The sequence below is a fragment of the Hyla sarda genome, chromosome 8, assembly GCF_029499605.1.
Source record: "Hyla sarda isolate aHylSar1 chromosome 8, aHylSar1.hap1, whole genome shotgun sequence".
In the NCBI taxonomy this organism is placed as follows: domain Eukaryota; kingdom Metazoa; phylum Chordata; class Amphibia; order Anura; family Hylidae; genus Hyla; species Hyla sarda.
In genome coordinates this window covers 48,630,579-48,658,274 of record NC_079196.1, presented here as the reverse complement: position 1 = coordinate 48,658,274, position 27,696 = coordinate 48,630,579, and the positions used below count along the sequence as shown (strand labels likewise).

The following is a 27,696-nucleotide window of genomic DNA, read 5'->3' as shown; positions in this document are numbered from 1 at the left end:
TCCAGAAGGTGTCTCCATTCTTCAAGTGCCAACTTGCCACCGCAAGTGACGTTTTTTCCTTTGGCGGTTTTTTGGAGAAGGACAGCTCCAGCTCCCACAGAGGAGGCGTCAACCTCAAGAAAGAAAGGCTTTAGTGGATCAAGCCTGGACAGCACTGGTGCAGGAGCGAATGCGGTCTTGGGGCGAATAAAAGCTTCATCCGCTTGGGGAGACCAGGACCTCGGATTCACGTTTTTTCTTGTCAGTGCCACAATCGGAGCAACGATGGTGGAGAAGTGGGGAATAAACTGACGGTAGTAGTTGGCGAATCCGAGGAAGCGCTGGATAGCACGGTGTCCAGAGGGGCGTGGCCAGTCCAAGACTGCAGAGAGCTTATCAGGATCCATCTGAAGACCTTGTCCAGAGACCAGATATCCCAGGAAAGGAAGACAGCTGCGTTCAAACAGGCATTTTTTAAGCTTAGCGTAAAGATGATTTACACGAAGGCGCTGGAGCACTTGACGGACTTAGAACCGGTGTTCTTCTAGATTGGAGGAAAAGATTAGGATGTTGTCTAAATAAGCAACAACACAGGTATATAGTAAGTCCCGAAAGATTTCATTGACAAAGTCTTGAAATACTGCAGGAGCATTGCAAAGTCCAAATGGCATAACGAGATACTCGAAGTGGCCATCTCGGGTGTTAAAAGCGGTTTTCCACTCATCCCCTTCACGGATTCTGATGAGGTTATAAGCCCCCTTAAGGTCGAGTTTAGTAAAAATTTTAGCTCCGCGCAGACGGTCAAAGAGTTCCGAGATGAGAGGCAGAGGGTAGCGTTTTTTTACTGTGATTTTATTGAGGCCATGAGAGTCTATGCAGGGGCGTAGCAAACCATCCTTCTTGGCAACAAAGAAGAACCCCGCTCCAGCTGGGGAAGAAGATTTCCTGATGAAACCTTTCTTTAGATTCTCCTGTATGTATTCAGTCATGGCCTTAGTTTCAGGAGCAGAGAGAGGATAAATTCTGCCATGGGGCGGTGTGGTACCAGGAAGCAAGTCAATGGGACAGTCGTAGGGTCTATGTGGTGGTTTCCCAAACAGACCAGTATATGGTGGGTTACTAAATTGATTCACCTATAGATCACCTTAGTGATCCAACAAAACCCTTTTTCCCATATACCCTTTAAAATAGTGCTTTATTATTGCTGGCACATCTATAGCGATTTTAAAATCTCAGTGCATATCTGCTCCCAGTTAATTCTTGTACCATACTGGCTACACAATAGGATGCCTCATGCACTGCAGTTGCTGGGCTAATGCTGGGTAGATATGTCACTGTGTTGAAACACTAAACCTCGGCCCCCCTCAACATGTTCTGCTGCTGCGGCAGCTTTGTCAAGAGGAAAACGGGGCTCCTGATGAAACCTTTCTTTAGATTCTCCTGTATGTATTCAGTCATAGTCTTAGTTTCGGGAGCGGTGTTTCGGGGGCGGTGTGGTACCAGGAAGCAAGTCAATGGGACAGTCGTAGGGTCTATGTGCTGGTAAGAACTCTGCCTGTTTTTTACAGAAGACGTCTGAAAAGTCCTGAAAAGGTCAGGCAAAGGAATAGCAATGGAGACTTGGTTGGTGGGTGAAGACTTGAGGCAGCGTTTGTGGCAGGAAGAGCCCCAGGATTTAATGTCCCCTGTGGTCCAGTCGAGGGTAGGAGTATGACACTGGAGCCAGGGCAGACCAAGAAGTATGTATGAGGTACAGTTAGGCAAAACGAAAAACTAAATTTTTTCTTGATGGAGAACACCAACGGACATGAGCAGAGGTTCAGTGCGGTAACGCACGGTGCAATCCAGTCTTTCTCCGTTCACAGAAGAAATGTAGAGGGGTTTAATGAGACGGGTAACCGGAATGTTGAATCTGTTGATAAATGAGGCTTCCATAAAGTTTGCTGCCGATCCAGAGTCCAGGAAGGCCACCACTGAGAAGGAGGAATTAGCGGAAGGAGAAATCCGCACAGGAATAGTCAGGCGTGGAGAGGAGGAATTCACACCTAGTAATGCCTCTCCCATGTTCACTAGGTGCATGCGTTTCCACTGAAGTGGAGGGCGAATAGGGCAGTCTTTAAGGAAATATTCAGTACTGGCACAGTACAAGCACAGATTTCCATTTCTGCGGCGAGTCCTCTCTTCTTGGATCAGGCGAGACCGGTCCACTTGCATAGCCTCCTCGGCGGGAGGCACAGGGGTAGGTTGCAGAGGACTCTGGAAGAGAGGTCCCAAGTGAGGAAACCGTCTGGTGTGAACAAGATCCTTTTCTTGGCGGAGCTCCTGGCGTCTTTCTGTGAAACGCATATCTATGCGGTTGGCCAACTGGATGAGTTCAGGCAAGGTAGCAGGAATTTCTCGTGTGGCCAGAACATCTTTGATGTGGCTGGATAAACCTTTTTTGAAGGTCGCGCAGAGGGCCTCATTGTTCCAAGCTAGCTCAGAGGCGAGGGTGCGGAACTGGATAGCATATTCGCCCACTGAAGAGGTCCCTTGGACGAGATTCAGAAGAGCCGTCTCGGCAGAGGAAGCCCGGGCTGGCTCCTCAAAGACGCTGCGTACTTCGGAAAAGAAGGACTGGACTGAAGCAGTGGCAGGATCGTTGCGGTACCACAGCGGTGTGGCCCAGGACAAGGCCTTTCCAAATAACCAACTGACCACGAAAGCCACCTTCAACCTTTCTGTGGGAAACTGGTCCGACATCAAATCAAGGTGCAGGGAACATTGGGACAGGAATCCCCGACACATCTTAGAGTCCCCATCAAATTTCTCTGGAAGAGACAAGCGGACTCTAGAGGTAGTTGCAGCAACTCAGAGTGGAGGAGAAGCTGGAGCTGGCGGAGGAGACGGTTAATGCTGGGCAGGCAGAAGCTGCTGGAGCATGGCGGTCAACTGTGTCAGCTGTTGTCCTTGTTGGGTGATCTGCTGGGACTGCTGGGCAACAACGGTAGTCAGATCAGCAATACTCGGCACCTCAGCGGGATCCATGGCCGGATCTACTGTCAGGAACCGGACTAGTATGCAGGTAGTGGATCCTCTGTGTTAGTGAGGTGATGACGTGGGCCGTACCAAGGGACTGGTTCTAAGAAGTTACTGGTTTTCACCAGAGCCCGCCGCAAAGCGGGATGGACTTGCTGCGGCGGTAACTCCCAGGTCGTATCCCAGGCGACTCAGCCACACTAACAGCTGAGATAGGCGTAGTACACAAGGACTAGACAGAGGTGAGGTCAGACGTAGCAGAAAGTCAGGGCTGGCGGCAAGGTTCGTAATCAGGGGCAACAGCAGGAGGTCTAGACCGGAGAGACCGGATAGCAGGCGGACCGGGCTGTTGAGTAGATTGGGATGCGATCCATGGGCGGGCGCGTCCCGCCATGCGAATCGCATCCCCACCGGTAATAGAGCAGCGCTCCCGGTCAGCGGGTCTGACCGGGGCGCTGCACACAGACGAACGCCGCGAGCACTCCGGGGAGGAGCAGGGACTCGGAGTGCTCGGCGTAACAACTGTGGTCAGCCAGAAAAGAACTACACAACTTCCTCTGTAGTATACAGCAGCTGATAAGTACTGGAAGGATTAAGATCTTTAAATAGAAGTAATTTACAAATCTGTTTAACTTTATGCCACCAGTTGATATAAAACATGTTTTTTTCCATCGGAGTACCCCTTTAAGGTAAAAACAGGCGCTGTCCTTAAGGGGCTAATAGAACAATACAAAAAAATGGAGAACGGTGGAGATTTTTTTAAGAGTATAAGAATGGCTAGAGACTAAATATTTACCTTACTTGAGGGACTACTTGACAAATTTATCGATACAAATTATATCATAAATAGAGTTAATTTTGTACAAACAACAATCACTCAAGAATATGGGAAAAAGTATAGATTGGGTATTACCTACAAATCTAAGATAAAACTTTACCATTATTTAGCGAGGAAATGGTGGGAAATAAGCTTTAAACTGTGATCTGTAACTTCTTATAATAATCAGATTGTCTTGTGATTGATTTATAGTCTGAACTTTTCTTTTTATCTTATCCAGCAGATGCTTAATCACATCAAGCTGGCGCCAACTTCTGCTGGAACCTGTACAGGTCTGTCCTAGCCTTAAGGTGTTGTCGAGAGAGCCCGTTCATAGATTATTATAATGCCGCCATGAAGTGTGCACCTGTTTGGCAGCCATGTTTAAATACGGTCTATTTCTGTTCTCCAAGTATATATGGTAGAGGTGGAATCTGTAGGGAACCAACAATCATCAGGAGCATCCCTAATTGTTTCTGGAAGAATTGTCACAACTGGCAAAATACTTGGTGACTTGGAATCATTTGCATTTGTTCAATCACCATAATAGAGGAGTCTAGAAAAGTGTTGAAGATAATTAATCTATATTTACAGCCATGTCACTTATATAAAACATCTGATATTACCACCTGTTAGCTGTTGCTCTAGATATAGTAAATTGTTTAGGCTTTTATAATAACAAAACTAGATGTAAATAAACCAACTAGTAATACAGGGCCATTCACTTTATGCCAGTGCAGCAACATCTATGTGATACATCTATGTGCTCTAACTGGGTCATGTGATCACTATTCTGACTCACACAGTAAAAAAAATACTGTGCTTAATGTGAGTCACAGGATGTCTGTCCTGGGTTTTTACTGGGAGGTTTATAAATACTATACAGTGGGGCAAAAAAGTATTTAGTCAGCCACCAATTGTGCAAGTTCTCCCACTTAAAAGAGATGAGAGAGGCCTGTAATTTTCATCATAGGTATACCTCAACTATGAGAGACAGAATGAGAAAAAAAAATCCATAAAATCACATTGTCTGATATTTAACCCCTTAAGGACAATGGACGTACTCCTACGCCCCCGTTTCCGAGTCCTTAAGGACCGAGGACGTAGGAGTACGTCCTGTCCTTTCCCGGCCCCCCGCCGCTAGCCGGAGGGGAGCCGGTGCCCGATGCCTGCTGAAATCGTTCAGCAGGCATCTCGGCATATCGCCCAGGGGGGTCATTATGCCCCCCCATGTCGGCGATGACCGCAGATCGCTGGACAATTCAGTCCAGCGATCTGCGGCGATTCCGGGTCAATCGGGTCTCCAGTGACCCGGTGACCCGGAATTACTGGCTGATCGGGGCCGTCAGAGACGGCCCCGAACAGCCAGAGCCTGCAGGGGTGAGGTGGCACTGGTGCCACCTCACGATCGCCCTGATTCGTCGGCCGGATTACCGGCCGACCAATCAGGGCGCCTGCTGCGGGTGTCACTCCCGCACCCGCTCCGCCCCTCTTCCGGAGGACGTGAGCGGGTGCGGGATGTGCACCCCTGGTGCTGGGGACCCCGATCCCCGGCGTTAATGTTGAGATCGGGGCCCCAGGAGCGACGACGGCGGCCGCGGCGGGACTGACCTGTGCGGCGATCAAGCAGCAGCAGGAGGTGAGTGACAGCCTCCTGCTGTTGCTTAGCAACAGCTCCCAGCATGCAAAAAGGGCATGCTGGGAGCTGTAGTTATGCCACAGGAGGAGGCAGACCACCACAACTCCCAGCATGCACTTATGGGCATGCTGGGACTTATGGTTTTGCAACAGCTGGAGGCACATTCTTTCTATGGAAAAGTGTACCTTCAGCTGTTGTGTAACTACAACTCCCAGCTTGCACAAACAGCTTAAGTGCATGCTGGGAGTTGTAGTGGTGCATCTGCTGGTTGCATAACTACAACTCCCAGCATGCCCGTTGGCTGTCGGTGACTGCTGAGAGTTGTAGTTTTGCAACAGCTGAAGGCACACTGAGTTAAGTAGCAAACCAGTGTGTCTCCAGCTGGTGCATAACTACAATCCCCAGCATCCCCAGCCAAAGTAGTATGCCTCCCGCTGTTGCATAACTACAACACCCAGCATGCCCTTCCGCTGTCCGTACATGCTGGGGGTTGTAGCTTTTGCAACAGCTGAATGCACACTGGTTGCAAAACACTGAGTTTGTTGCCAAACTCGGTGTTTCACAACCTGTGTGTCTCCAGCTGTTGCAAAACTACAACTCCCAGCATGCACTGATAGACCGTACATGCTGGGAGTTGTAGTTTTGCAACAGCTGGATGTCCCCCCCCCCCCCCCCCCCAATGTGAATGTACAGGGTACACTCACATGGGCGGAGGATTACAGTCAGTATCCGGCTGCAAGTTTGAGCTGCAGCAAATTTTCTGTCGCAGCTCAAACTGCCAGCGAGAAACTACTGTGAACCCCCCGGCCGTGTGACTGTACCCTAAAAACACTACACTACACTACCACAAAATAAAATAAAAAGTAAAAAAACACTACATATACACATACCCCTACACAGCCCCCCTCCCCTCCCCAATAAAAATGAAAAACGTCTGGTACGCCACTACAAACACTACACTACACTAACACACAATAAAATAAAAAGTAAAAAACACTACATATACACATACCCCTACAATAAAAATGAAAAATGTCTGGTACGCCACCGTTTCCAAAACAGAGCCTCCAGCTGTTGCAAAACTACAACTCCCAGCATGCACTTATAGACCCTACATGCTGGGAGTTGTAGTTTTGCAACAGCTGGATGCCCCCCCCCCCCCCCCCCAATGTGAACGTACAGGGTACACTCACAATGGCGGAGGATTACAGTAAGTATCCGGCTGCAAGTTTGAGCTGAGGCAAATTTACTGCCGCTGCTCAAACTGCCAGCGAGAAACTACTGTGAACCCCCCGGCCGTGTGACTGTACCCTAAAAACACTACACTACACTACCACAAAATAAAATAAAAAGTAAAAAAACACTACATATACACATACCCCTACACAGCCCCCCTCCCCTCCCCAATAAAAATGAAAAACGTCTGGTACGCCACTGTTTCCAAAACGGAGCCTCCAGCTGTTGCAAAACAACTACTCCCAGTATTACCAGACAGCCACTGACTGTCCAGGCATGCTGGGACTTTTACAACAGCTGGAGGCACCCTATTTGGGAATCACTGGCGTAGAATACCCCTATGTCCACCCCTATGCAAGTCCCTAATTCAGGCCTCAAATGCGCATGGCGCTCTCACTTTGGAGCCCTGTCGTATTTCAAGGCAACAGTTTAGGGTCACATATGGGGTATCGCCGTACTCGGGAGAAATTGTGTTACAAATTATGGGGGGTATTTTCTGCTATTACCCTTTTTAAAAATCTAAAATTTTTGGGAAACCAACATTTTAGGTAAAAATTATTTTTTTTTTTTACATATGCAAAAGTTGTGAATCACCTGTGGGGTATTAAGGCTCACATTACCCCTTGTTACGTTCCCCAAGGGGTCTAGTTTCCAAAATGGTATGCCATGTGTTTTTTTTTTTGCTGTCCTGGCACCATAGGGGCTTCCTAAATGCGGCATGCCTCCAGAGCAAAATTTGCTTTCAAAAAGCCAAATGTGACTCCTCCTCTTCTGAGACCTGTAGTGCGCCAGCAGAGCACTTCTCACCCCCATATGGGGTGTTTTCTGAATCGGGAGAAATTGAGCTTCAAATTTTGGTGGGTATTTTCTGCTATTATCCTTTTAAAAAATGTAAAAATTTTGGGAAACCAAGCATTTTAGGTAAAAAAAATTTTTTTTTTTTTACATATGCAAAAGTCGTGAAACACCTGTGGAGTATTAAGGTTCACATTACCCCTTGTTACGTTCCACGAGGGGTCTAGTTTCCAAAATGGTATGCCATGTGTTTTGTTTTTTTTTGCTGTTCTGGCACCATAGGGGCTTCCTAAATGCAGCATGCCCCCAGAGCAAAATTTGCTTTCAAAAAGCCAAATGTGACTCCTTCTCTTCTGAGACCTGTAGTGCGCCAGCAGAGCACTTCTCACCCCCATATGGGGTGTTTTCTGAATCGGGAGAAATTGGGCTTCAAATTTTGGGGGGTATTTTCTGCTATTATCCTTTTTAAAAATGTAACATTTTTGGGAAACCAAGCATTTTAGGTAAAACATTTTATTTTATTTTTTTTACATATGCAAAAGTCGTGAATCACCTGTGGGGTATTAAGGTTCACTTTACCCCTTGTTACGTTCCCTGAGGGGTCTAGTTTCCAAAATGGTATGCCATGTGTTTTTTTTTTTGCTGTCCGGGCACCATAGGGGCTTCCTAAAGGTGACATGCCCCCCAAAAACCATTTGACGCTCCTTCCCTTCTGAGCCCTCTACTGGGCCCGCCGAACAATTAACATAGACATATGAGGTATGTGCTTACTCGAGAGAAATTGGGTTTCAAATACAAGTAAAAATTTTCTCCTTTTTACCCCTTGCAAAAATTCAAAAATTGGGTCTACAAGAACATGCGAGTGTAAAAAATGAAGATTGTGAATTTTCTCCTTCACTTTTCTGCTATTCCTGTGAAACACCTAAAGGGTTAATACACTTATTGAATGTCATTTTGAATACTTTGGGGGGTGTAGTTTTTATAATGGGGTCATTTATGGGGTATTTCTAATATGAAGACCCTTCAAATCCACTTCAAACCTGAACTGGTCCATGAAAAATAGCGAGTTTGAAAATTTTGTGAAAAATTTCCAAATTGCTGCTGAACTTTGAAGCCCTCTGGTGTCTTCCAAAAGTAAAAACTCATAAATTTTATGATGCAAACATAAAGTAGACATATTTTATATGTGAACCCAAAAATGTTTTATTTTGAATATCCATTTTCCTTACAAGCAGAGAGCTTCAAAGTTAGAAAAATTCAAAATTTTCATTTTTTTCATCAAATTTTGGGATTTTTCACCAAGAAAGGATGCAAGTTACCATAAAATTTTACCACTAAGTTAAAGTAGAATATGTCACGAAAAAACAATCTCGAAATCAGAATGATAACTAAAAGCATTCCAGAGTTATTAATGTTTAAAGTGACAGTGGTCAGAATTGCAAAAAACGCTCTGGTCCTTAAGGTGTAAAATGGCCTGGTCCTTAAGGGGTTAAAGAATTTATTTGCAAATTTTGGTGGAAAATAAGTATTTTGTCACCTACAAATAAGCAAGATTTCTGGCTCTCACAGACCCGTAACTTCTTCTTTAGTCTCCTCTGTCCTCCACTTGTTACCTGTATTAATGGCTCCTGTTTGAACTTGTTATCAGTATAAAAGACACCTGTCCACAACCTCAAACAGTCACACTTCAAACTCCACTATTGCCAAGACCAAAGAGCTGTCGAAGGACACCAGAAACAAAATTGTAGACCTGCACCAGGCTGGGAAGACTAAATCTGCAATGGACAAGCAGCTTGGTGTTAAGAAATCAACTGTGGGAGCAATTATTAGAAAATGGAAAGACATACAAGACCACTGATAATCTCCCTCGATCTGGGGCTCCACGCAATATCTCACCCCGTGGTGTCAAAATGATTACAAGAACGGTGAGCAAAAATCCCAGAACCCCACGGGGGGGACCAAGTTAATGACCTGCAGAGAGCTGGTACCAAAGTAAGAAAGGCTACCATCAGTAACACATTATGCCGCCAGGGACTCAAATCATGCAGTGCCAAACGTGTCCCCCTGCTTAAGCCAGTACATGCCCGGGCCGGTCTGAAGTTTGTTAGAGAGCATTTGGATGATCCAGAAGAGTATTGGGAGAATGTCATATGGTCAGATGAAACCAAAGTAGAACTTTTTGGTAAAAACTCAACTCGTCGTGTTTTGGGGGAAAAAGAATGCTGAGTTGCATCCAAAGAACACTATACCTACTGTCACGATGCCGGCTGGCGGGTAGTGGATCCTCTATGCCAGAGAGGGATTGGCGTGGACCGTGCTAGTGGATCGGTTCTAAGTCACTACTGGTTTTCACCAGAGCCCGCCGCAAAGCGGGATGGTCTTGCTGCGGCGGTAGTGACCAGGTCGTATCCACTAGCAACGGCTCAACCTCTCTGGCTGCTGAAGATAGGCGCGGTACAAGGGAGTAGACAGAAGCAAGGTCGGACGTAGCAGAAGGTCGGGGCAGGCAGCAAGGATCGTAGTCAGGGGCAACGGCAGGAGGTCTGGAACACAGGCTAGGAACATACAAGGAACGCTTTCACTGGCACAATGGCAACAAGATCCGGCAGGGAAGTGCAGGGGAAGTGAGGTGATATAGGGAAGTGCACAGGTGAAGACACTAATTGGAATCACTGCGCCAATCAGCGGCGCAGTGGCCCTTTAAATCGCAAAGACCCGGCGCGCGCGTGCCCTAGGGAGCGGGGCCGCGCGCGCCGGGACAGGACCGAGGGAGAGCGAGTCAGGTACGGGAGCCGGGGTGCGCATCGCGAGCGGGCGCTACCCGCATCGCGAATCGCATCCCGGCTGGAAGCAGAATCGCAGCGCCCCGGGTCAGTGGATCTGACCGGAGCGCTGCAGCGGAGAGAGTGTAGCGAGCGCTCCGGGGAGGAGCGGGGACCCGGAGCGCTCGGCGTAACAGTACCCCCCCCCCCCTTGGGTCTCCCCCTCTTTTTAGGGCCTGAGAACCTGAGGAGCAGACTTTTATCTAGGATGTTGTCCTCAGGTTCCCAGGATCTCTCTTCAGGACCACAACCGTCCCAGTCCACTAGAAAAAAAGTTTTCCCTCTGACCTTTTTAGAGGCTAAGATCTCTTTGACAGAGAAGATGTCCGAGGAGCCGGAAACAGGAGTGGGAGGAACAGATTTGGGAGAAAAACGGTTGAGGATGAGTGGTTTAAGAAGAGAGACGTGAAAGGCATTAGGGATACGAAGAGAAGGAGGAAGAAGAAGTTTGTAAGAGACAGGATTAATTTGACACAAAATTTTGAAAGGACCAAGATAGCGTGGTCCCAACTTGTAGCTAGGGACACGGAAGCGGACATATTTAGCGGAGAGCCATACCTTGTCTCCAGGGGAAAAAACGGGAGGAGCTCTTCTTTTCTTATCCGCGAACCTCTTCATGCGTGATGAAGCCTGTAGGAGAGAATTTTGGGTCTCTCTCCATATAATGGAAAGGTCACGAGAAATTTCATCCACAGCGGGCAGACCAGAGGGCAAGGGGGTAGGGAGGGGGGGAAGAGGGTGACGGCCGTACACCACGAAAAATGGGGATTTGGAGGAAGATTCAGAGACTCTGAAGTTATACGAGAATTCGGCCCATGGAAGGAGATCTGCCCAGTCATCCTGGCGGGAGGAAACAAAATGTCGCAAATAATCACCCAAGACTTGGTTAATTCTTTCTACTTGTCCATTGGACTGGGGATGATATGCAGAAGAAAAATTTAATTTAATCTTGAGTTGTTTACAGAGAGCCCTCCAGAATTTAGACACGAATTGGACGCCTCTATCCGAGACGATCTGCGTAGGCAATCCGTGAAGACGAAAAATGTGTACAAAAAATTGTTTAGCCAACTGAGGCGCTGAAGGAAGACCAGGAAGAGGGATGAAATGTGCCATTTTGGAGAATCGATCAACGACCACCCAAATAACAGTGTTGCCACGGGAAGGGGGTAAATCAGTAATAAAATCCATACCAATCAGAGACCAAGGCTGTTCGGGGACAGGCAGGGGATGAAGAAAACCAGCGGGCTTCTGGCGAGGAGTCTTATCCCGGGCACAGATAGTGCAGGCTCGCACAAAGTCCACAACATCCGTCTCCAGAGTCGGCCACCAATAGAAGCGGGAGATGAGTTGCACAGATTTCTTGATGCCCACATGACCAGCGAGATGGGAGGAGTGACCCCATTTGAGGATTCCGAGGCGTTGGCGTGGAGAAACAAAGGTCTTTCCTGGAGGAGTTTGCCTGATGGAGGCTGGAGAAGTGGAGATCAGGCAGTCAGGTGGAATGATGTGTTGCGGAGAGAGTTCAACTTCTGAGGCATCCGAGGAACGAGAGAGAGCATCGGCCCTAATGTTCTTATCGGCAGGACGAAAGTGAATCTCAAAATTAAATCGGGCAAAGAACAGAGACCACCGGGCCTGGCGAGGATTCAGCCGTTGGGCAGACTGGAGGTAGGAGAGGTTCTTGTGGTCGGTGTAAATAATAACTGGAAATCTTGATCCCTCCAGCAGATGCCTCCATTCCTCAAGTGCTAATTTAATGGCTAGAAGCTCTCGATCCCCGATGGAGTAGTTCCTCTCCGCCGGAGAGAAGGTCCTAGAAAAAAAACCACAAGTGACAGCATGCCCGGAAGAATTTTTTTGTAAAAGAACAGCTCCAGCTCCCACTGAGGAGGCATCAACCTCCAATAGGAAGGGTTTGGAAGGGTCAGGTCTGGAGAGCACGGGAGCCGAAGAAAAGGCAGACTTGAGTCGTTTAAAGGCGTCTTCCGCTTGAGGAGGCCACGACTTGGGATCGGCATTTTTTTTGGTTAAAGCCACGATAGGAGCCACAATGGTAGAAAAATGTGGAATAAATTGCCTGTAATAATTGGCGAACCCCAAAAAGCGTTGGATAGCACGGAGTCCGGAGGGGCGTGGCCAATCTAAGACGGCAGAGAGTTTGTCTGGATCCATTTGTAGTCCCTGGCCAGAGACCAAATATCCTAGAAAAGGAAGAGATTGGCATTCAAACAGACATTTCTCAATTTTGGCATAGAGTTGATTGTCACGAAGTCTCTGAAGAACCATACGGACATGCTGGCGGTGTTCTTCTAGATTGGCAGAAAAAATTAGGATATCGTCCAGATATACAACAACACAGGAGTATAGCAGATCACGAAAAATTTCATTGACAAAGTCTTGGAAGACAGCAGGGGCGTTGCACAGGCCAAAGGGCATGACCAGATACTCAAAGTGTCCATCTCTGGTGTTAAACGCCGTTTTCCACTCATCCCCCTCTCTGATGCGGATGAGGTTATAGGCGCCTCTTAAGTCCAATTTAGTAAAGATGTGGGCACCTTGGAGGCGATCAAAGAGTTCAGAGATGAGGGGTAGGGGGTAGCGGTTCTTAACCGTGATTTTATTAAGACCGCGGTAGTCAATGCAAGGACGTAGGGAGCCATCTTTTTTGGACACAAAGAAAAATCCAGCTCCGGCAGGAGAGGAGGATTTACGGATAAAGCCCTTTTTTAAATTTTCCTGGACATACTCAGACATGGCAAGAGTCTCTGGGGCAGAGAGAGGATAAATTCTGCCCCGGGGTGGAGTAGTACCCGGGAGGAGGTCGATAGGGCAATCATAAGGCCTGTGAGGAGGTAGAGTCTCAGCTTGTTTTTTGCAGAAAACATCCGCGAAGTCCATATAGGCCTTAGGGAGACCGGTTACTGAGGGAACCACAGAGTCACGGCAAGGGTTACTGGGAACCGGTCTTAGACAGTCCTTGGAACAAGAGGGCCCCCAACTCTTGATCTCCCCAGTGGACCAATCCAGGGTTGGGGAATGAAGTTGAAGCCAGGGAAGTCCAAGGAGAATTTCCGAGGTGCAATTGGGGAGGACCAAAAGTTCAATCCTCTCGTGATGAGATCCGATGCTCATTAGAAGGGGCTCCGTGCGGAAGCGTATGGTACAGTCCAATCTTTCATTGTTTACACAATTGATGTAAAGGGGTCTGGCGAGACTGGTCACTGGGATGTTGAACCTGTTGACGAGAGAGGCCAAAATAAAATTTCCTGCAGATCCAGAGTCCAAGAAGGCCACGGTAGAGAAGGAGAAGGCAGAGGCAGACATCCGCACAGGCACAGTAAGACGTGGAGAAGCAGAGTAGACATCAAGGACTGTCTCACCTTTGTGCGGAGTCAGCGTACGTCTTTCCAGGCGGGGAGGACGGATAGGACAATCCCTCAGGAAGTGTTCGGTACTAGCACAGTACAGGCAGAGGTTCTCCATGCGGCGTCGTGTCCTCTCTTGAGGTGTCAGGCGAGACCGGTCGACCTGCATAGCCTCCACGACGGGAGGCACAGGAACAGATTGCAGGGGACCAGAGGAGAGAGGAGCCGAGGAGAAGAAACGCCTCGTGCGAACAGAGTCCATATCTTGGCGGAGCTCCTGACGCCTTTCGGAAAAACGCATGTCAATGCGAGTGGCTAGGTGAATAAGTTCATGTAGATTAGCAGGAATTTCTCGTGCGGCCAGAACATCTTTAATGTTGCTGGATAGGCCTTTTTTAAAGGTCGCGCAGAGGGCCTCATTATTCCAGGACAATTCTGAAGCAAGAGTACGGAATTGTACGGCATACTCGCCAACGGAAGAATTACCCTGGACCAGGTTCAACAGGGCAGTCTCAGCAGAAGAGGCTCGGGCAGGTTCCTCAAAGACACTTCGGATTTCCGAGAAGAAGGAGTGTACAGAGGCAGTGACGGGGTCATTGCGGTCCCAGAGCGGTGTGGCCCATGACAGGGCTTTTCCGGACAGAAGGCTGACTACGAAAGCCACCTTAGACCTTTCAGTGGGAAACAGGTCCGACATCATCTCCAGATGCAGGGAACATTGGGAAAGAAAGCCACGGCAAAACTTAGAGTCCCCATCAAATTTATCCGGCAAGGATAGGCGTAGCCCAGGAGCGGCCACTCGCTGCGGAGGAGGTGCAGGAGCTGGCGGAGGAGATGACTGCTGAAGCTGTGGTAGTAACTGTTGTAGCATAACGGTCAGTTGAGACAGCTGTTGGCCTTGTTGCGCTATCTGTTGTGACTGCTGGGCGACCACCGTGGTGAGGTCAGCGACAACTGGCAGAGGAACTTCAGCGGGATCCATGGCCGGATCTACTGTCACGATGCCGGCTGGCGGGTAGTGGATCCTCTGTGCCAGAGAGGGATTGGCGTGGACCGTGCTAGTGGATCGGTTCTAAGTCACTACTGGTTTTCACCAGAGCCCGCCGCAAAGCGGGATGGTCTTGCTGCGGCGGTAGTGACCAGGTCGTATCCACTAGCAACGGCTCAACCTCTCTGGCTGCTGAAGATAGGCGCGGTACAAGGGAGTAGACAGAAGCAAGGTCGGACGTAGCAGAAGGTCGGGGCAGGCAGCAAGGATCGTAGTCAGGGGCAACGGCAGGAGGTCTGGAACACAGGCTAGGAACATACAAGGAACGCTTTCACTGGCACAATGGCAACAAGATCCGGCAGGGAAGTGCAGGGGAAGTGAGGTGATATAGGGAAGTGCACAGGTGAAGACACTAATTGGAATCACTGCGCCAATCAGCGGCGCAGTGGCCCTTTAAATCGCAAAGACCCGGCGCGCGCGCGCCCTAGGGAGCGGGGCCGCGCGCGCCGGGACAGGACCGAGGGAGAGCGAGTCAGGTACGGGAGCCGGGGTGCGCATCGCGAGCGGGCGCTACCCGCATCGCGAATCGCATCCCGGCTGGAAGCAGAATCGCAGCGCCCCGGGTCAGTGGATCTGACCGGAGCGCTGCAGCGGAGAGAGTGTAGCGAGCGCTCCGGGGAGGAGCGGGGACCCGGAGCGCTCGGCGTAACACCTACTGTGAAGCATGGGGGTGGAAACATCATGCTTTGGGCTGCTTTTCTGCTAAGGGACCACGATGACTGATTCGTGTAATGGAAAGAATGAATGGGGCCACTTATCATGAGATTTTGAGTGAAAACCTCCTTCCATCAGTAAGTGCATTGAAGATAAAACGTGGCTGGGTCTTTCAGCAAGACAATGATCCCAAAAACACTCCCCAGGCAATGAAGGAGTGGCTTCGTAAGAAGCATTTCAAGGTCCTGGAGTGGCTTAGCCTGTCTCCAGATCCCAACCTATATGAAAACCTTTGGAGGGAGTTGGAAGTCTGTGTTGCCCAGCAACAGCCCCAAAACATCACTGCTCTATAGGAGATCCTCATGGAGGAATGGGCCAAAATACCAGCAACAGTGTGTGAAAACCTTGTGAAGACTTACGGAAAATGGTTGACCTCTGTCATTGCCAACAAAGGGTATATAACAAAGTATTGAGATTAACTTTTGTTATTAACCAAATACTTATTTTCCACCATAATTTGCAAATAAATTCTTTAAAAATCAGACAATGTGATTTTATGGATTTTTTTTCTCATTATTTCTCTCATAGTTGAGGTATACCTATGATGAAAATTATATAAGAGTGAATCGAAGCTGATGAATCCGAATTCGTTACGAATTTCATGAAAAATTTGATTTGCAACGAATGTGAATATCGCCGTGATTCTATCGCGCAAATCGCTTCATTAAACTCCATTTAGAGCGGTCCAGGCTCCAGGGCATCTAGAAATGGTGGACCACATGTTAGGACATGTAGCCCTTCAGATGTTGCCAAACTACAACTCTAAGCATGGCTAGACTGCCCAGGCATGCTGGTAGTTGTAGTTCTGTAACATCTGTCCCTTCAGATTTAGCAATTTTCATGAAATGAAGCCCTCTGATTTTTTTCAAAAAGTAAAAGTATGTCCATTTTATGATGCCAACATAAAGTGGACATATTGTATTTGTGAATAAAAAAAATGTATTTGGAATATCACTTTTCCTTACAAGCAGAGAGCTTCAAAGTTAGAAAAATGCAAAATTTTAAAAATTTTCATGCAAATCATAAAATGTTGCAGTATCTTATAGATTATCATAGACTAATCATTATCTGCATCACTGGACTAATACGGCTACTCAAATTTACTACAAAATTTTCATGAAATTTGGGGATTTTTCACCAAAAAAGGATGCACGTAACAACGAAATTTTACCACCAAGATTAAGTAGAATATGTCACGAAAAAAACTATCTCAGAATCAGAATATTCGGTAAAAGCGTTTTAGAGTTATTAATGCGTAAAGTGACAGTGGTCAGAATTACGAAAAAGGGCTCAGTCCTTAAGGTGAAAAAGGGCTGCGTCCTTAAGGGGTTAAGCATACTGTAGCACATTTTTCTGCCCTCCTAAGTTCATACCACATACTTGCATCTAAGTAGTGTACAATTTTGTACCTGTTAATCTGTCAAAGGCCTAGATACTGTGAAAGTCCTGGCAAAAGTACTCACTGGCTGGTGTTGTACTTTTTTAAGTGTACTGTAGCACATTTTTCTGCCCTCATAAATGCATTCCACATACCTACATCTAAGTAGTGTACTATTTTGTAGCTGTTAATCTGTGAAATTCCTGGCAAAAGTAATCACTGGCTGGTGTTTTACTTCAACTTTTTTTATGGGAACTGTAGTGCATTTTTTTGCCCTCTTTGTTCCACAACAAATGGCCTGCTGGTTATACTAGTCTGTATATGGTATAATACATACCCAGCAGTCCATTCCTAATAGTCTGTGAGAGAGTTCAATTTTGGGTTTAGTACACCGCAACTGTGTGCTGCAGCACTGTTGTGTACTGCTGGTGTTGTGCAAAAATACATAATTTTAAGCATACTGTAGAGCATTTTTCTGCCCTCATAAGTGCATACCACATATATACATCTAAGTAGGGTACTATTTTGTACCTGTTAATCTGTCAAGGGCCCAGATACTGTGAAAGTACATGCAAAAGTACACACCTGCTGCTGTTCTAGACAAATACTGTTTTAAGCGTAGTGAAGCGTATTGTACTCCCCTAATATACGCACTAAGTATGTCAGGCAGAGAAGTGCCAGGACAGGCACAGAGGAGTGGCAGAGGCCAAAATTCATCAGGCACAGGCAGAAGTCGCAGCAGACTAGGGGCAAGTGGCAGCAGGAGTCGCAGCAAGAGGCCTGAGCTCCCGGTATCAGCTAGCGGTCGTGTCTCAACCAGCAACCCATCTGCTGTCATCGATTGGTTAGCGTGGTTATCCACTTCATCACAAGTAACATCTGATACCCCAGTCAACAATTGGTGGGACCCTCAGATACAACCCTCAGATACAACCCTCAGTCCTCCCATTGCCTCTGTCCTATGCTGTTCCCTCCCCTACAGAAGTATCTTATGCTGTGGGTTCAGCTCCACTATTCACTGAGGATGATCTAATAGAGGACAGTCAGCAGCTACTGCCCAGCAAAGTGGAGGAGACATCCGCCGCTTCCTATGCTAGGCGGGCAAGTAGTGATGAGGAGAGTGACGTGGGAGGTGGTGTTGCCAGGGTTTAGGGTCCTGAAGCAGACACTGTTGAGGAACCTGAGGAAGACATCAGCGACGTGCAGACACTTGTTGATGAGGATGGCTTCATCATCGTCAGGAGAGGAGAGTTGTAGGTTGCCCGTGAGGCAGCAGCTGAGCCAGCAAGGTGGTAGCATGGTTGGCAGTCAGCATGGTGTAAGAAGTGGAAATTCGGGAGCCAAACATGCCCAGGGGAGACTGCATGCTTCACGGCAGCCTACCTTCCCGGGAGGCAGTAGAGCAGGGGTTCCTGGAGACGGTGGCAGTAGCAGCCAATTAGTGTGAACTGTTGGTGGGAAAATCAGCTACTCGGCGGTGTGGCAGTTTTTCATCAAGCATCCGGAGGAGGTTAACATAGCCACATGCAAGATATGTCGGCAGAAGGTGAATCATGGCCAGGGTCCATGCGTCAAAATATGCTGCGCCACCATAAAGTGGCATGGGAGAACTGTGGCTCCGATATAGTTGTCCAGCCTGCTGCATCCCCCAGTGGCACGCCACTCTCTCTTTCAGCCAGCCAAGGCTCCACCACCTCAGCAGAAGAGAGCTGTTGGACCTTCCTTGTTGGATCCTGCTCCTCCTCATTTCACCAACAATCCATCGGTGAAGCCATGTCCAAGAGACAACAATATGCACCCACTCATCCAACGGTACAGAAGCTGAATATGCTCCTTTCTAAGTTGCCGGTGCTGCAGTCCCTCCCTTTTCAAGTGGTGGACTCTGCACCTTTCAGAGAACTGATGGCTTGTGCAGAGGTGGAGAGGGCCAAGCCGTCATTTCCTTGTGAAAATGGCAGTACCAGCCCTGCACAATTTTGTGGAAGAGAAGGTGGGCCAGTCCTTGAGCCTGTCAGTGTGTACCAAATGCACGACAGCACCGACGTCTGGAGCTGTAACTATGGTCATGGAGAATACATGTCCTTTACAGCTCACTGGGTGAATGTGGTTCCTGCACAGTCACAACACCAACTTGGACAGGTCACGCCGCTTCCTCCTCCATGCTCTCAGGCTGTTGGTCCTGTTTCAGTGTGCAACTCCTCCTCCTCATCCTCCACCTTGTCCTCAGCCTCCACTGCCCAAGCAAGTCTCAGTGTCCCTTCAGCATACCATGTGTGCAGTGAATGGCGGTGTCACGCTGTTCTTCACTATGGTTTGCCTTGGCGAACGGAGTCACACAGGGGATGAACTGCTACAAGTAATTTGTAAAGAAAACGAAGCATGGCTTACTCCACAAAAACTGGAAATGGAAACGATGGTGATTGACAAAGGGAAGAACATCTTGTCTGCTCTGTGACTGGGAAGGCTGAACCATGTTGTTGCCACACGTTGGAATTCCACCCTCCATATGTTGGACCGACTATACGAACAGAGAAAAGCCATCACCGATTTCTTGATGATCCAAGCGGATAGGGGTACTCCCCTGTGTAACCTCAATGTCAACCAGTGGCAGCACATACATGACACCTGCCGTTTGCTCAGGCCCTAAAAGGAAGCCACATTTTTAGTAAATCGCCAGGATTACGGGATGAACTACATCATTCCACTGCTTAATTTCTTACAACATGTGTTGAAAACGATGGCTGGTCAGGGCAATGGATACGTGGCACTTACATCCCACGGCCACATAAGCCCTGTGGGGGCTGAACTGGCAGAGGAGGAAGAGGAGGAGGGGCACAGTGGAGCACAGTTTAGGTTTTGCAAAATGGGTGGTTTTTCTAATAATCTGACAGGAGAGGAGGAACAGGAGCAGCCAGAGGAGCAAGAGGGTTATGAGGAAGGAGAGACAGAGGACCCCACACCGTGGCAGTATGCAGTGGAGATGGATGCAGGGAGTCCCTCCGAGTCACTTGCACAAATGGCACGATGCATGCTCAGTTGCTTGCGTAGTGACATACGAATTGTCACCATACAGCAGCGGGATGACTTCTGGCTCTCCACCTTATTGGACCCTCGCTTTTGCCACAAAATACGGGCCTTTTTTACACCCACTGAGAGGGAGGACCAACTGATTTACTACAGAGGCATCCTATCAGTGCCATCGTCCATACTCTCACAGGTCTGACTCGGGGGGGGGGGGGGGGCCCTCTGCACTCACCTTCCACTGCCATGGCTGCTGGGGAGGGGTGGGGTGAAAGGAACAGCACCAGCTCCATCAGCATCAGCCTGAGTCTACAGTCGCTGATGAGTACCTTTCTTCACCTGCATAGTGAAGCAACTGATCAGCAGCAGGTAAACCTGGGGCAGGACCTGAACCAGCAGGTGGTGGCATACCTTGACATGCCCATGGCAACACACCTTGAAGATCCGCTGGACTTCTGGGCAGCCAAACTTGATTTGTGGCCACAACTAGCAGAGTTTGCCCTGGAAAAGCTGTCCTGCCCGGCCAGTAGTGTGCCATCAGAGGTGGTGTTTAGTGCGGCGGTGGCCTTAGTCACCCAAGGAGAACACGTCTGTCCATGAAAAATGTGGAGAGAGACTGACCTTTGGGAAGATGAATCAGGCATGGATCAGCTAGGATTTCCACCCACCAATGCCTGATGCATCAGAGTGGATTGACCATGGTGCCACACCAACACTTCACAAATATGGACTTCACAAATATGGATAGTGCCAAAAAGTTTTAAGGCGCTGCTTCCCAGTTACAAACATTCCAACGCATCAGACCTTTTTTCATTCACCTTCATCACTGGGTACTGGTATTGCCACGCACCGCACCATTCTATCACCCGGTCACTTTCAGGACTCCTGATGTTCCTTTTGCCCCCTTTAGGCTGTCTCATTCAGCCACAATATTGTCTCCTCATGCTTCTACCGACTCCAGGCTGTGCCATGCAGCCACTATATGGTTTCCTCATGCTTCACCACCTCCAGGCTGTGCCATTTAGCCACTATATGGTCTCCTCATGCTTCTGCCAACTCCAGGCTGTCTCATTCAGCCACTATATCGTCTCCTCATTCTTCTGCCAACTCCAGGCTGTGCCATGCAGCCACTATATGGTCTCCTCCTGCTTCACCACCTCCAGGCTGTCTCATTCAGCCACTATATCATCTCCTCATGCTTCTGCCAACTCCAGGCTGTGCCATGCAGCCACTATATGGTCTCCTCATGCTTCACCACCTCCAGGCTGTGCCATTCAGCGACTATATGGTCTCCTCATGCTTCACCACCTCCAGGCTGTGCCATTCAGACATTATATGGTCTTCTTATGCTGCTGCCAACTCCTGGATGTGCCACTCAGCCACTATATGTTCTCCTCATGCTTCAGCCAACTCCAGGCTGTGCCATTCAGATACTATATGGTCTCCTCATGCTGCCACAAACTCCAGGTGGTTATTGAGTCAATATATGGTCTTCTCATACTGATGCCACCTCCAGGCTCTGTCGTTGTGCCTCCATGTGGCATGTGACTCCTTGTTAAATTTGGTCCATTGTAACCACACGCCGGGGTCGGGACATTAAAACTTGGGAGTTTAATCTTACATTTCAATTTCAAAATCTTAAATTTCAATTTCAAAAAAATCGATTTAATCTTTTCAAGACTGAGGCCCTATGGTCATCGACATCATATAGTAGCTGTGGGATTAGCACAAGAATCCAATTAAACAGGTTGGAGCGATCACAATGAACCATTACTGATTAAATGAAACATTTTCAGGGGGGGGGCGGGGACGGTGAGAGGCACGGGCTAGAACAGGTGGTAGCTCGCATCAGGGCGAACCGCCAGCTTGATGCTCACCAGAATGGGTACTCAAAAAATGTAAAATGTAAAAATGAAAATAATTTCAATTTTGACGCCATATGGTCTACTGCAGTGATTCTGCAATCTGCCTGTAATCTGCATGTCATACTGAATAACAGTATTATTTCACTAACACAGTACACTCCCTATGCGTGTTAGAACAAAGCAAACTGTTCTACACCCCTATTGAGTCTCTCTGTAGGACAGAAATAGACTTTTTAATACAGATTCGCCGCAAATAAATTCGGACATAATCTAATTTTTCAAAAGTTTGCTCATCTCTAATGAAAATGACAGACCTCTCTCATCTTTTTAAGTGGGAGAACTTGCACAATTGGTGGCTGACTAAATACTTTTTTGCCCCACTGTATATCTTGATCCCACAAAGATAGTAGCAGCATACAGATAGAGCTGGGGGGGGGGGGTATAAATACTATATATCCTCATCCCATAAAGATAGCAGCAGCTGTATACAGATGGAGCTGGAGGGGAGGTGCATATCTACAATATATCCTGATTTCGTAAAAATAGCAGAAGCAGTATACAGATAGAGCTGGATGGGAGAAGTATAAATACTATATATCCTGATCCCATAGAGATAGCAGATGGAGCTGGGAGGGGAGAGGTCTTGACCCCTCCCCTCCCAGCTCCATCTGCTATCTCTGTGGGATCAGGATATATAGTAGATATACACCTCTATGGTATCAGGATATATAGTAGATGTACACCCCCCCTCCAGCTCTATCTGTATTTCTGCTGCTGTTATCTTTATGGGATAAGGATATATAGTAGATATACACCTCTATGGGATCAGGATATATTGTAGATGTACACCCCCCCTCCAACTCCATCTGTATTCTGCTGCTGTTATCTTTATGGGATAAGGATATATAGTAAATATACACCTCCCCTTGACTCCTCCCCTCCCAGTCTTGACCCCTCCCCTCCAAGCTCCATCTGCTATATCTATGGGATCAGGATATATAGTACATATACACCCCAGATCCAGCTCTAGCTGTATACTGCTGCTGCTGTCGCTATGGGATCAGAATTTATAGTAGATATACACCTGCCTTCCAGCTCTTTCTGTATAGTGCTGTTGCTATCTGTATAGGATCAGGATATATAGTATTTATATACCTCCTTGTGTTCATACTCTTGCTGCAGTTTTTTTTTCTCTTTTTTTTGCTGTGATTTCCCAACTTTGTGGAACAAATTGTGATATTGTACTGCAGTTGTGCAAGTCACAGTAAAAATGTGTCATTTTTGCTACTTTTGCAAAAATAGCCAAAATGCAGTAAAAAAAATAAAAAAAATAAAAAGGTGTAAAAATGCAGTTTGTGTGAACACAGCCTAAATTGTCATTATAGATTAAATCACTTTTGCATCATGGCAATATTTCTCTAAAAAAGAGACTTTAAGTAAAAAAAAATGCATCTAAACTACATGTAATGTAAATTGACCCCCAACCCACTTATGAATCTAATGAGTTCACCTGGGTGAAACAGCTGGTGTGATCAAACACCTGAGTGTTAGCCAGAGAAGATGGAAGGCAGAATAAAAAAGAACAAAAAAGAAAAGAAAAAAACACAGTGGCCCTCATTTACTATTCTAAACCCGACTTCTTTTGTCGGGTTTTTTTGTCGCATCTTTGTCTGCGCCATGTCGCAGACATGGTGTGCCAGTCTGCGACACGATGCGTTATTTTTTCCCGACGGACCCGATGTGGATTCTCCCAAACCCGAAAAAGGGGCGTAACCCGACATTTCTGAGCTTTCCCATGTATTTATAAAGGTTTCCAACCCGAATTTGTTGAATTGTTGTGGATTTTTTCCCGACAGCTCAGAGGAGTTGGAAACCAAAACCAACAAAACCCACGTGCGACAAACAAGATGCGACATAATAATAAATACCAGGGGAAAAAAGCAGTCGGGTAAGAAAGCAAGATAGACTTACAACCCGATTTTCTAAGTAAATGAGGGCCAGTATTGTAAATTTGCAAGTTAAAATTGACCCTATCCCATGCCTGCCACATTAGCAAAAGGATGGTAAGCACAAAACATACACAAGAACATTATTCTCTAATAATAGCCTATGCTGCACTATATGAGAAAAACAAACAAACAAAAAAACAAAAACAAAAAACAGAATGCTTAATAGGGTTTGTTTGATGTAAATATTTTTGTTAGAATTGTGTTGATCACTAGTGTTGCTCGCGAATATTCGCAATTCGAATATTATTCGCGAATATCGCATATTCGCGAATTCGCGAATTTCGCGAATATAGCGCTATATATTCGTAATTACGAATATTCTTTTCTTTTATTTTTTTTTCTTCTTCACAGTACACATCACAGTGATTATCTCTCTCTGCTTCCAGCTTGTGTGGTGTAAAGAAGGCTGTAATACTACTGTGTGAGACTGGCGTGCGAAAATTTGGACTGGCGTGCGAAAATTTGCATATGCGAAAATTAGCATATGCTAATTTTCGCATATGCGAATTTCACATATGCTAATTTTGTATATGCTAATATTCACATATGATAATTTTCGCATATGCGAAAATAAAACGAGAATATAACGAATATGCGAATATTCGCGAATATATGACGAATATTCGGCCATATATTCGCGAATATTCGCGAATTCGAATATGGCCTATGCCGCTCAACACTATTGATCACAGGTGATCAGCTGTAACATCCAATTCCCCTGCAGCACCATCTCAGGGAAAATGAAGAATTGCATGCAGTTTATTGAAATCCATAATCATCCATATGATACATTAGAATGCATTGGATATTTGCTTTTGCTAAATTTAAAGAACAAATAGGCACAATGGGGGAGATTTATCAAAACCTGTCCAAAGGAAAAGTTGCTGAGTTGCCCATAGCAACCAATCAGATCGCTTTTTTCATTTTTGAAAAGGCCTCTGAAAAATGAAAGAAGCGATCTGATTGGTTGCTATGGGCAACTCAGCAACTCCCCCCCCCACCCCATGTATTTTATAGCCTGATAAATCTGTCAGTCATTGAACATAGTAAAAAGACAAATCAGACAAATTACCGTATTTATCGGCATATAACACGCACTTTTTAGGCTAAAATTTTTTAGCCTAAAGTCTGTGAGCGTGTTATACGCCGATACACCTCCAGGGAAAGGCAGGGGGAGAGAGGCCGTCGCTGCCCGCTTCTCTCCCCCTGCCTTTCCTGGGGTCTAGAGCGCTGCTGTCGGCCCTTCTCACCCCCTGGTTATTGGCGCCGCTGCCCGTTCTGTCCCCCTGACTATCGGTGCCGGCGCCGATAGCCAGGGAGAGAGAAGCGGCACCGACAGCCAGAGGGAGAGAAGGGGCAGCGGCACCCATTGCCAGCGCCGCTGCCCCGTTGCCTCCCCCCATCCCCGGTGGCATAATTACCTGAGTCGGGTCCGCGCTGCTCCAGGCCTCCGTCGTGCGTCCCCGGCGTCATTGCTATGCGCTGAACGGCGCGGCGCATGACGTCAGAGCGCCGCGCCGTGCATAGCAACGACGCTGGGGACGCACGACGGAGGCCTGGAGCAGCGCGGACCCGACTCAGGTAATTATGCCACCGGGGATGGGGGGAGGCAACGGGTGCACCTGTCCCTTCTCTCCCCCTGGCTATCGGGGTGAAAAGGGCCGACAGCAGCGCTCTAGACCCCAGGAAAGGCAGGGGGAGAGAAGCGGGCAGCAACGGCCTCTCTCCCCCTGCCTTTCCTGGGGGTATATCGGGGTATACACGCGCACACACGCACCCTCATTTTATCATGGATATTTGGGTAAAAAACTTTTTTTACCCAAATATCCTTGGTAAAATGAGGGTGCGTGTTATAGGCCGGTGCGTGGTATACCCCGATAAATACGGTATGTGTTCATATGTTTTAGGTCATGATTTCTTTTTTCTATTTAATAGCTAATATTTGCATACCCTGTACATAAGTAGATTTGGTGCAGTGACCCTATTTTGGGTTGAGGACTGTTCCTCGATCAGTCGTCAATAACAATGTAATAATCTTCCCTAACACCAATCATTTGTGTCCTGGATATGTACAAATCACTTCCTAGGCTCTAATTGTTTGCGACCATTTAATAGCCTTTATTTGAGCTCAGTTAAATTGCCCCTTTAATGCATATTCAATGATAGGCTCTTTATTGTTTGCAAACAAATATGGCCTATTTCTCCAAATTTCCAGAAATAATGTTGAGTGTTATTTACAGGGAAGAATATTACACATTACAGACAGTATTTTGCTGTTTGACATCTAAACTCAAATTATGTCCCAGAACCCAGTACTTTCTGATTTTCACACTGAATTGATTTTAGTAGGAATGAGATGGAGCTATGAAAGGAAGGTAGGTAGAAGGTGAGAGAGGGAAGAAAGAGGTATGGAGGGATGAATGGAAGAGAGTGAGGGTAGAAAGGAACTGATGGACAGAAAGGGAGAGGGAAAGAATGATGGCATGGGGTGAAGAAAGAAATGCAGAGGAGAAAGGAAGATAGGAAGTGAAGGGAATAAAAAGGAGAAGAAGAGAGAAAGAGAAAAAGAAAGAGGAAGAAAGAAAGAGAAAGAAAGAGAAAGAGAGAAAGAAAGAAAGAAAGAAAAAGAAAGAAAGTAAGAAAGAAAGAAAAGAAGGTAGGAGGAAAATAAGGAATAGAATGAGAAAAAGAAGGGAATTAGGAAGTCGAGGGAGGGAGAAGGTATGGGGAATGGATAAGAAGAACATAATGCAGAAAGAAAGTGGTTAAGAGTGGGAAAAGAGGGAGAAAAGAGAGGGAGAGGGGAAACGGAAGGAAGAAAAAGAAGGAAGGTAGAAAGAAAGAGATGGTGGAAAGGTGGGGAAAAGAAAAAGGAGAAAGGAAGGATAAACAAATAAAGTAGGACATAAAGGAGACATTGAGGAAAGGACAGAAGAAAGGTAGAAAAAGGTAGAAAAAAGCTAAGTAGGAGCTACGTAGGAGATATTAGGTGGAAATAAATATATTAACCTCTTGCTGCATATGGATGTTTATAAATGTATGACGCATGCTTAGCAGGTGAGCACGCATCATACCTGGTAAAATCGCAATGTCCCGATCAGCTAGAACGCAACAGGAGGGTGCCTTACCGGCCTTGTCACGATTCGGCAGGCTGGAGGTGGATCCTCTGTGCCAGAGAGGGATAGGCGTGGACCGTGCTAGTGGACCGGTTCTAAGCTGCTACTGGTTTTCACCAGAGCCCGCCGCAAAGCGGGATGATCTTGCAGCGGCGGTAGCAACCAGGTCGTATCCACTAGCAACGGCTCAACCTCTCTGACTGCTGAAGATAGGCGCGGTACAAGGGAGTAGACAAGAGCAAGGTCGGACGTAGCAGAAGGTCGGGGCAGGCAGCAAGAATCGTAGTCAATATGGCAATAGCAGGAGGTCAAGTACACAGTAAGGACAAACACAGTAAACGCTTTCTCTAGGCACTAAGGCAACAAGATCCGGCAAGGGAGTGCAGGGGCAGTGAGTAGATATAGTCTGGGAGCAGGTGGGAGCCAATTAAGCTAATTGGGCCAGGCACCAATCATTGGTGCACTGGCCCTTTAAGTCTCAGAGAGCTGGCGCGCGCGCGCCCTAGAGAGCGGAGCCGCGCGCGCCAGCACATGACAGCAGGGGACCGGGACGGGTAAGTGACCTGGGATGCGATTCGCGAGCGGGCGCGTCCCGCTGTGCGAATTGCATCCCCGACGGCCATGACAGTGCAGCGCTCCCGGTCAGCGGGACTGACCGGGGCGCTGCGGGGAGACAGACGCCGTGAGCGCTCCGGGGAGGAGCGGGGACCCGGAGCGATAGGCGTAACAGTACCCCCCCCCCTTAGGTCTCCCCTTTTCTTTGTCCGGTAACTGCCTCCCCTGGGATGAGGACACCGGGAAAGAATGGAGGGTTTCCTCAACGGCAGGCAGTACAGCAGGAGTGGGAATGGGGAGGGAGGGCAGAGGGCGAAGC

General features: G+C 47.5%; 1 long non-coding RNA gene across 3 annotated transcripts in view; it reads left to right on the top strand.

Moving 5' to 3' along the window:
• LOC130285478 (uncharacterized) overlaps positions 1-27,696 on the top strand; it is a 110,867-nt gene that overhangs the window by 13,575 nt on the left and 69,596 nt on the right. Inside the window, exon 4 of one of the 3 annotated variants that reach the window (XR_008847344.1) lies at positions 4,056-4,107. This is a non-coding gene — a long non-coding RNA (uncharacterized LOC130285478). Of the gene's footprint in view, positions 1-4,055; positions 4,509-27,696 lie in introns of those variants that run through there. The other 2 variants (XR_008847345.1, XR_008847343.1) reach the window with 2 other exon arrangements.